The sequence below is a fragment of the Lepus europaeus genome, unplaced genomic scaffold (genome assembly GCF_033115175.1).
Source record: "Lepus europaeus isolate LE1 unplaced genomic scaffold, mLepTim1.pri SCAFFOLD_39, whole genome shotgun sequence".
NCBI lineage: Eukaryota > Metazoa > Chordata > Mammalia > Lagomorpha > Leporidae > Lepus > Lepus europaeus.
In genome coordinates this window covers 287904-299848 of record NW_026909265.1, presented here as the reverse complement: position 1 = coordinate 299848, position 11945 = coordinate 287904, and positions in this window count along the sequence as shown.

Here is an 11945-nt window from a genome sequence, read left to right as displayed (position 1 = left end):
GAGCAATTGTTGCATACAAACCTGATATATATATTTGTAAACATGATTTTTATCCACTCGACCAAGAAACAGAATTTGCTTTTCTCAAAAAACCAGTTTGAGGGTGATTTTCTGTGTCCATTGCATACCAGTTCCACAACACCTTGTCTGGATATGACTGGATGAAACCAGAAATATCCTCCTGTGTTATGGCTAACTCAATCCCAGATCTTGCTACAGGCTCTGCTTTGTGTTTTCTTGATATTATCAAGGGACTTCATGGTTTTCAATGAATTTAAGCAGGGGATATTTTATTTGGTGCTGGGAAACACTAATTAGTTCCACATGGGACAAAATCTCAACACATTCTTGCTTTCTAGGCAGAAAACTAGAGCAATTGCTGCAAAGAATCATGATATTTGTCTTTGTATAGATGACATTTTATGCACTTGCCTAAGAAAAGATTTTGCTACTCTGCAAAACCTGTTTGACTGTGATTATCTGAGTCCATTGCCTACCAGTTCCACAGCACTTTGTCCAGATATGACTGGATGAAACCAGAAATATCCTCCTTTGTTATGGCTAACTCAACCACAGATATTGCTATAAACTCTGTGTTTGTGTTTTCTGGATATTTAAATGGACTTTACATTTTAGAATGAATTTCAGTAGAGGAAATTTCGTTTTGTGCTGGAAATGCTAATTGGTTCCATATGCAGGTCAAACGTCTACACATTCGTGTTTTGTAAGCAGAAAGCTAGAGCAATTGTTGCATACAAACCTGATATTTATATTTGCAAACATGATTTTTATCCTCTAAACCAAGAAACAGAGTTTGCTTTTCTCCAAAACCAGTTTGAGGGTGATTTTCTGTGTCCATTGCATACCAGTTCCGCAGCACTTTGTCCGGATATGACTGGATGAAACCAGAAATATCCTCCTGTGTTATGGCTAACTCAATCCCAGATCTTGCTACAACCTCTGTGTTGGCGTTTTCTGGATATTATCAATGGACTTTACGTTTTAGAATGAATTTCGATAGAGGAAATTTTGTTGTGTGCTGGAAATGCTAATTGGTACAATATGCAGGTCACAGGTCTTCACATTCGTGTATTCTATGCAGAAAGCTAGAGCAATGATTGCAAACAAACCTGATATTTATATTTGGAAAGATGACTTTTTAAACACTCGACCAAGAAACAGAGTTTGCTTTTCTCCAAAACCAGTTTGAGGGTGATTATCTGTGTCCATTGCATACCAGTTCCCCAGCACTTCGTCCGGACATAAATGGATGAAACCAGAAATATCCTCTTGTGTTATGGCTAACTCAATCCCAGATCTTGCTACAGGCTCTGCTTTCTGTTTTCTTGATATTATCAATGGACTTTATGGTTTTCAATGAATTTAAGCAGGGGATATTTTCTTTGGGGCTGGGAAACACTAAATAGTTCCACATGGGTCAAAAACTCAACACATTCGAGCTTTCTAGGCAGAAAACTAGAGCAGTTCCTGAAAACAATCATGATATTTGTGTTTGTATAGATGACATTTTATGCACTTGCCTAAGAAAAGACTTTGCTACTCTGCAAATCAGTTTGACTGTGATTATCTGAGTCCATTGCATACCTGTTCCCCAGCACTTTGTCCGGATATGACTGGATGAAACCAGAAATATCCTCCTCTGTTATGGCTAACTCAATCCCACATATTGCTACAAGCTCTGTGTTTGTGTTTTCAGGATATTTACATGGACTTTACGTTTTAGAATGAATTTCAGTAGAGGAAATTTCGTTTTGTGCTGGAAATGCTAATTGGTTCCATATGCAGGTGAAACTTCTACATATTCGTGTTTTGTAAGCAGAAAGCTAGAGCAATTGTTGCATACAAACCTGATATTTATATTTGCAAACGTGACTTTTTATCCACTCAACCAAGAAACACAGTTTGCTTTTCTCCAAAACCAGTTTGAGGGTGATTTTCTGTGTCCATTGCATAGCAGTTCCCCAGCACTTTGTCCGGATATGACTGGATGAAACCAGAAATATCCTCCTGTGTTATGGCTAACTCAATCCCAGATCTTGCTACAACCTCTGTGTTGGCGTTTTCTGGATATTTTCTATGGACTTTACGTTTTAGAATGAATTTCAGTAGAGGAAATTTCGTTTTATGCTGGAAATGCTAATTGGTACAATATGCAGGTCAAGGTCTTCACATTCGTGTATTCTACGCAGAAATCTATAGCAACAATTGCAAACAAACCTGATATTTATATTTGGAAACATGACTCTTTAAGCACTCGACCTAGAAACCGAGTTTGCTTTTCTCCAAAACCAGTTTGAGGGTGATTTTCTGTGTCCATTGCATACCAGTTCCATAGCACTTTGTCCGGATATGACTGGATTTAACCAGAAATATCCTCTTGTATTATGCCTAACTCAATCCCAGTTTTTGCTACAGGCTCTGTTTTGTGTTCTCGTGATATTATCAATGGACTTTATGGTTGTGAATGAATTGAAGCAGGGGATATCTTTTTTAAGCTGGGAAACACTAATTAGTTGCACATGGGACAAAAACGCAACATATTTGTGCTTTCTCGGCAGAAAACCAGAGCAATTGCTGCAAACAAACATGATATTTGCGTTTGTATAGATGACATTTTATGCACTTGCCTAAGAAAATACTTTGCTATTCTCCAAAACCAGTTTGACTGTGATTATCTGAGTCCATTGCATACCAGTTCCACAGCACTTTGTCCGGATATGACTGGATGAAACCAGAAATATCCTCTTGTGTTATGGCTAACTCAATCCCAGATCTTGCTACAGGCTCTGCTTTCTGTTTTCTTCATATTATCAATGGACTTTATGGTTTTGAAGGTATTTAAGCAGGGAATATTTTCTTTTGTGCTGGGAAATACTAATTAGTTCCACATGCGACAAAAACGCAACACATTTGTGTTTCATGGCAGAAAGCTAGCGTAATTGCTGCAAACAAACATGATATTTGTGTTTGTATAGATGACATTTTATGCACTTGCCTTAGATAATACTTTGCTATACTCCAAAACAAGTTTGATTGTGATTTTCTGAGTCCATTGCATACGAGGTGCACAGCATTTTGTCTTGATATGCCTGGATGAAACTAGAAATATCCTCTTATGTTATGGCTACCTGCATCCCAGATCGTGCCACAGAATCTGTGTTTGTGGATTTTGGATATTATCAATGGATATTCTGTTTTAGAATGAAATTCAGTAGAAGAAATTTCGTTTTGTGCTGGAAATGCTAATTGATTTCATATGAGGGCAAACGTCTACACATTCGTGTTTTCTAGTAAGAAAGCTAGAGTAATTGTTGCAACAAACATGATTTTTTTTGCAAACATGATTTTAACCACTTGGCCACGAAAAAGAGTTTGCTTTTCTCCAAAAGTTGTTTTAGTGTGATTTTCTGAGTCCATTGCATACTAGCTTCACAGCACTTTTTCCGGATATGACTGGATGAAACCAGAAATATCCTGTTGTGTTATGGCTAACTCAATCCCAGATCTTGCCACAGACTCTGTGTTTCTATTTTCTGGATATTATCAATGGACTTTACATTTTAGAATGAATTGTAGTAGAGGAAATTTCGTTTTGTGCTGGAAATACTAATTGGTTCCATATGCAGGTCAAATGTCTACACATTGTTGTTTTCTAGGCAGAAATCTAGAGCAATCATTGCATCCAAACATGATATTTATATTTGTAAACATGATTTTAACCAACTGAACAAGAAAATGTGTTTGCTTTTCTCAAAAACCAGTTTGAGTGTGATTTTCTCAGTCCATTGCATACCAGTTCCACAGCACTTTGTCCGGATATGACTGGATGAAACCAGAAATATCCTCCTGTGTTATGGCTAAATCAATACCGATCGAGACACACACACTGTGTTAGTGTTTTCTGGATATTATCAATGGACGTTCCTTTTTAGAATGAAATTCTGTAGAGGAAATTTTGTTTTGTGATGGATATGCTAATTGGTTCCATATGAGATCAAACGTCTACACATTCTTGTTTTCTAGGCAGAAAGCTAGAGCAATTGTTGCAAACAAACCTGATATTTATATTTGGAAACATGACTTTTTATCCACTTCACCAAGAAAATGAGTTTGCTTTTCTCCTATACCAGTTTGAGGGTGATTTTCTGTGTCCATTGCATACCAGTTCCACAGCACTTTGTCTGGATATGACTGGATGAAACCAGAAATATCCTCTTGTGTTATGGATAACTCAATCCCACATCTTGCTACAGGCTCTGCTTTGTGTTTTTTGATATTATTCAATCGACTTTATGGTTTTGAATGAATTTAAGCAGGTAATATTTTGTTGGTGCTGGGAAACACTAATTAGTTCCACATGGAGACACAAACTCAGCACATTCGTGTTTCCTAGGAAGAAAGCTAGAGCATTGCTGCAAACAAACATGATATTTGTGTTTGTATAGATGACATTTTGTGCACTTGCCTAAGAAAATACTTTGCTATTATCCAAAACCTGTTTGACTGTGATTATCTGACTCCATTGCATACCAGTTCCACAGCACTTTTTCCGGATATGACTGGATGAAACCAGAAATACATTTTTGTGTTATGGCGAACTCAATCCCAGATCTTGCCTGAGAACCTATCTTTGTGTTTTCTGGATATTATCAATGGACTTTACGTTTTAGAATGAATTTCAGTGGCAGAAATTTCCTTTTGTGCTGGAAATGCAAATTGGTTCCATATGCAGGCCAAAGGTCTACACATTCCTGTATCTAGGCAGAAAGCTAGAGCAATTGTTGCAAACAAACATGATATTTATATTTGCAAACATGACTTTTTATCTACTTGACCAAGGAAATCAGTTTGCTTTTCTCCAAAAGCAGTTTGACGTTGATTTTCTGATTTAATGATTTTCATACCAGTTCCACAACACTTTGTCCGGATATGACAGGATGAAAAGAGAAATATCCACATGTGTTATGACTAACTCAATCTCAGTTTTGCCACAGAGTCTGCCTTTGTGTTTTCTGGATATTATCAATGGGCTTTACGTTTTACAATGAATTTCAGTAGAGGAAATTTCATTTTGTGCTAGAAATGCTAATTGGTTCCATATGCAGTCCAAATGTCTCCACATTTGGGTTTTATACCCAGAAAGCTAGAGCAATTTTTTAAACAAACCTGATATTTATATTTGGAAACACGATATTTTATCCACTTTGCCAAGAAAAAGAGTTTGCTTTTCTCCAAAACCAGTTTGAGGGTGATTTTCTGATTTTCATACTAGTTCCACAACACTTTTTCCGGATATGACTGGATGAAACCAGAAATATACAACTGTGTTATGGCTAACTCAATCTCAGATCTTGCCACAGACTCTGTCCTTGTGTTTTCTAGATATTATCAATGGACTTTACATTTTAGAATGAATTTCAGTAGAGGTAATTTCGTTATGTCCTGGAAATGCTAACTGGTTCCATATGCAGGCCAAACGTCTCCACATTCGTGTTTTATAGGCACAAAGCTAGAGCAATCTTTACAAACAAACATGATATTTATATTTGCAAACATGACTTTTTATCCACTTGACCACGAAAATGAGTTTGCTTTTCTACAATACCAGTGTGAGAGTGATTTACTGACTCCATTGCATACCACTTCCAAAACACTTTGTCTGTATATGACTGGATGAAACCAGAAATATCCACTTCTGTTATGGCTAACTCAATCCCAGATCATGCTACAGGCTCTGCTTTGTGTTTTCTTGATATTATCAATGGACTTTATGCTTTTGAATGAATTTAAGCAGGGGATATTTTCTTTTGTACTGGGAAACTCTAGTTAGTTCCAGATGGAGACAAAAACTCAACACATTCCTGTTTTCCAGGCAGAAAACGTGAGTAATTGCTGCAAACAATCATGATATATGTGTTTGTATAGATGACATTTTATGCACTTGCCTAAGGAAATATTTTGCTATTCTGCAAAACCAGCTTGACTGTGATTATCTGAGTCCATTGCATACCAGGTATATAGCACTTTCTCTGGATATAACTGTATGAAACCAGAAATATCCTCTTGTGTTATGGCTAACTCAATCCCAGATCTTGCTACTGGCTCTGCTTTGTGTTTTCTTGATATTATCCATGGACTTTTTGGTTTTGTATGTATTTAAGCAGGGAATACTTTCTTTTGTGCTGGGAAACACTAATTAGTTCCACATGGGACAAAATCTCAACACATTCTTGCTTTCTATGCAGAAAACTAGAGCAATTGCTGCAAAGAATCATGATATTTGTCTTTGTATAGATGACATTTTATGCACTTGCCTAAGAAAAGATTTTGCTACTCTGCAAAACCTGTTTGACTGTGATTATCTGAGTCCATTGCCTACCAGTTCCACAGCACTTTGTACAGATATGACTGGATGAAACCAGAAATATCCTCCTTTGTTATGGCTAACTCAACCACAGATATTGCTATAAACTCTGTGTTTGTGTTTTCTGGATATTTAAATGGACTTTACATTTTAGAATGAATTTCAGTAGAGGAAATTTCGTTTTGTGCTGGAAATGCTAATTGGTTCCATATGCAGGTCAAACGTCTACACATTCGTGTTTTGTAAGCAGAAAGCTAGAGCAATTGTTGCATACAAACCTGATATTTATATTTGCAAACATGACTTTTTATCCTCTAAACCAAGAAACAGAGTTTGCTTTTCTCCAAAACCAGTTTGAGGGTGATTTTCTGTGTCCATTGCATACCAGTTCCCCAGCGCTTCGTCCGGATACAAATGGATGAAACCAGAAATATCCTCTTGTGTTATGGCTAACTCAATCCCAGATCTTGCTACAGGCTCTGCTTTCTGTTTTCTTGATATTATCAATGGACTTTATGGTTTTCAATGAATTTAAGCAGGGGATATTTTCTTTGGGGCTGGGAAACACTAAATAGTTCCACATGGGTCAAAAACTCAACACATTCGAGCTTTCTAGGCAGAAAACTAGAGCAGTTCCTGAAAACAATCATGATATTTGTGTTTGTGTAGATGACATTTTATGCACTTGCCTAAGAAAAGATTTTGCTACTCTGCAAAACCAGTTTGACTGTGATTATCTGAGTCCATTGCATACCAGTTCCCCAGCACTTTGTCGGGATATGACTGGATGAAACCAGAAATATCCTCCTCTGTTATGGCTAACTCAATCCCACATATTGCTACAAGCTCTGTGTTTGTGTTTTCAGGATATTTACAAGGACTTTATGTTTTAGAATGAATTTCAGTAGAGGAAATTTCATTTTGTGCTGGAAATCCTAATTGGTTCCATATGCAGGTGAAACTTCTACATATTCGTGTTTTGTAAGCAGAAAGCTAGAGCAATTGTTGCATACAAACCTGATATTTATATTTGCAAACATGACTTTTTATCCACTCAACCAAGAAACAGAGTTTGCTTTTCTCCAAAACCAGTTTGAGGGTGATTTTCTGTGTCCATTGCATAGCAGTTCCCCAGCACTTTGTCCGGATATGACTGGATGAAACCAGAAATATCCTCCAGTGTTATGGCTAACTCAATCCCAGATCTTGCTACAACCTCTGTGTTGGCGTTTTCTGGATATTTTCTATGGACTTTACATTTTAGAATGAATTTCAGTAGAGGAAATTTCGTTTTGTGCTGGAAATGCTAATTGGTACAATATGCAGGTCAAGGTCTTCACATTCGTGTATTCTACGCAGAAATCTATAGCAACAATTGCAAACAAACCTGATATTTATATTTGGAAACATGACTCTTTAAGGACTCGACCAAGAAACAGAGTTTGCTTTTCTCCAAAACCAGTTTGAGGGTGATTTTCTGTGTCCATTGCATACCAGTTCCATAGCACTTTGTCCAGATATGACTGGATTTAACCAGAAATATCCTCTTGTATTATGCCTAACTCAATCCCAGTTTTTGCTACAGGCTCTGTTTTGTGTTCTCATGATATTATCAATGGACTTTATGGTTGTGAATGAATTGAAGCAGGGGATATCTTTTTTAAGCTGGGAAACACTAATTAGTTGCACATGGGACAAAAACGCAACACATTTGTGCTTTCTCGGCAGAAAACCAGAGCAATTGCTGCAAACAAGCATGATATTTGCGTTTGTATAGATGACATTTTATGCACTTGCCTAAGAAAATACTTTGCTATTCTCCAAAACCAGTTTGACTGTGATTATCTGAGTCCATTGCATACCAGTTCCACAGCACTTTGTCCGGATATGACTGGATGAAACCAGAAATATCCTCTTGTGTTATGGCTAACTCAATCCCAGATCTTGCTACAGGCTCTGCTTTCTGTTTTCTTGATATTATCAATGGACTTTATGGTTTTGAAGGTATTTAAGCAGGGAATATTTTCTTTTGTGCTGGGAAATACTAATTAGTTCCACATGCGACAAAAACGCAACACATTTGTGTTTCATGGCAGAAAGCTAGCGTAATTGCTGCAAACAAACATGATATTTGTGTTTGTATAGATGACATTTTATGCACTTGCCTTAGATAATACTTTGCTATACTCCAAAACAAGTTTGATTGTGATTTTCTGAGTCCATTGCATACGAGTTGCACAGCATTTTGTCTTGATATGCCTGGATGAAACTAGAAATATCCTCTTATGTTATGGCTACCTGCATCCCAGATCGTGCCACAGAATCTGTGTTTGTGGATTTTGGATATTATCAATGGATATTCTGTTTTAGAATGAAATTCAGTAGAAGAAATTTCGTTTTGTGCTGGAAATGCTAATTGATTTCATATGAGGGCAAACGTCTACACATTCGTGTTTTCTAGTAAGAAAGCTAGAGTAATTGTTGCAACAAACATGATTTTTTTTGCAAACATGATTTTAACCACTTGGCCACCAAAAAGGAGTTTGCTTTTCTCCAAAAGTTGTTTTAGTGTGATTTTCTGAGTCCATTGCATACTAGCTCCACAGCACTTTTTCCGGATATGACTGGATGAAACCAGAAATAACCTGTTGTGTTATGGCTAACTCAATCCCAGATCTTGCCACAGACTCTGTGTTTCTATTTTCTGGATATTATCAATGGACTTTACATTTTAGAATGAATTGTAGTAGAGGAAATTTCGTTTTGTGCTGGAAATACTAATTGGTTCCATATGCAGGTCAAATGTCTACACATTGTTGTTTTCTAGGCAGAAATCTAGAGCAATCATTGCATCCAAACATGATATTTATATTTGTAAACATGATTTTAACCAACTGAACAAGAAAATGTGTTTGCTTTTCTCAAAAACCAGTTTGAGAGTGATTTTCTCAGTCCATTGCATACCAGTTCCACAGCACTTTTTCTGGATATGACTGGATGAAACCAGAAATATCCTCCTGTGTTATGGCTAAATCAATACCGATCGAGACACACACACTGTGTTAGTGTTTTCTGGATATTATCAATGGACGTTCCTTTTTAGAATGAAATTCTGTAGAGGAAATTTTGTTTTGTGATGGATATGCTAATTGGTTCCATATGAGATCAAACGTCTACACATTCTTGTTTTCTAGGCAGAAAGCTAGAGCAATTGTTGCAAACAAACCTGATATTTATATTTGGAAACATGACTTTTTATCCACTTCACCAAGAAAATGAGTTTGCTTTTCTCCTATACCAGTTTGAGGGTGATTTTCTGTGTCCATTGCATACCAGTTCCACAGCACTTTGTCCGGATATGACTGGATGAAACCAGAAATATCCTCTTGTGTTATGGATAACTCAATCCCACATCTTGCTACAGGCTCTGCTTTGTGTTTTTTGATATTATTCCATCGACTTTATGGTTTTGAATGAATTTAAGCAGGTAATATTTTGTTGGTGCTGGGAAACACTAATTAGTTCCACATGGAGACACAAACTCAGCACATTCGTGTTTCCTAGGAAGAAAGCTAGAGCATTGCTGCAAACAAACATGATATTTGTGTTTGTATAGATGACATTTTGTGCACTTGCCTAAGAAAATACTTTGCTATTATCCAAAACCTGTTTGACTGTGATTATCTGACTCCATTGCATACCAGTTCCACAGCACTTTTTCCAGATATGACTGGATGAAACCAGAAATACATTTTTGTGTTATGGCGAACTCAATCCCAGATCTTGCCTGAGAACCTATCTTTGTGTTTTCTGGATATTATCAATGGACTTTAAGTTTTAGAATGAATTTCAGTGGCAGAAATTTCCTTTTGTGCTGGAAATGCAAATTGGTTCCATATGCAGGCCAAAGGTCTACACATTCCTGTATCTAGGCAGAAAGCTAGAGCAATTGTTGCAAACAAACATGATATTTATATTTGCAAACATGACTTTTTATCTACTTGACCAAGGAAATCAGTTTGCTTTTCTCCAAAAGCAGTTTGACGTTGATTTTCTGATTTAATGATTTTCATACCAGTTCCACAACACTTTGTCCGGATATGACAGGATGAAAAGAGAAATATCCACATGTGTTATGACTAACTCAATCTCAGTTTTGCCACAGAGTCTGCCTTTGTGTTTTCTGGATATTATCAATGGACTTTACGTTTTACAATGAATTTCAGTAGAGGGAATTTCATTTTGTGCTAGAAATGCTAATTGGTTCCATATGCAGTCCAAATGTCTCCACATTTGGGTTTTATACCCAGAAAGCTAGAGCAATTTTTTAAACAAACCTGATATTTATATTTGGAAACACGATATTTTATCCACTTTGCCAAGAAAAAGAGTTTGCTTTTCTCCAAAACCAGTTTGAGGGTGATTTTCTGATTTTCATACTAGTTCCACAACACTTTTTCCGGATATGACTGGATGAAACCAGAAATATACAACTGTGTTATGGCTAACTCAATCTCAGATCTTGCCACAGACTCTGTCCTTGTGTTTTCTAGATATTATCAATGGACTTTACATTTTAGAATGAATTTCAGTAGAGGTAATTTCGTTATGTCCTGGAAATGCTAACTGGTTCCATATGCAGGCCAAACGTCTCCACATTCGTGTTTTATAGGCACAAAGCTAGAGCAATCTTTGCAAACAAACATGATATTTATATTTGCAAACATGACTTTTTATCCACTTGACCACGAAAATGAGTTTGCTTTTCTACAATACCAGTGTGAGAGTGATTTACTGACTCCATTGCATACCACTTCCAAAACACTTTGTCTGTATATGACTGGATGAAACCAGAAATATCCACTTCTGTTATGGCTAACTCAATCCCAGATCATGCTACAGGCTCTGCTTTGTGTTTTCTTGATATTATCAATGGACTTTATGCTTTTGAATGAATTTAAGCAGGGGATATTTTCTTTTGTACTGGGAAACTCTAGTTAGTTCCAGATGGAGACAAAAACTCAACACATTCCTGTTTTCCAGGCAGAAAACGTGAGTAATTGCTGCAAACAATCATGATATATGTGTTTGTATAGATGCCATTTTATGCACTTGCCTAAGGAAATATTTTGCTATTCTGCAAAACCAGCTTGACTGTGATTATCTGAGTCCATTGCATACCAGGTATATAGCACTTTCTCTGGATATAACTGTATGAAACCAGAAATATCCTCTTGTGTTATGGCTAACTCAATCCCAGATCTTGCTACTGGCTCTGCTTTGTGTTTTCTTGATATTATCCATGGACTTTTTGGTTTTGTATGTATTTAAGCAGGGAATACTTTCTTTTGTGCTGGGAAACAATAATTAGTTCCACATGGAGAATCAAACTTAACACGTTCGTGTTTTCTCGGCAGAAAACCAGAGCAATTGCTGCAAACAAACATGATATTTGCGTTTGTATAGATGACATTTTATGCACTTGCCTAAGAAAATACTTTGCTATTCTCCAAAACCAGTTTGACTGTGATTATCTGAGTCCATTTCATACCAGTTCCAC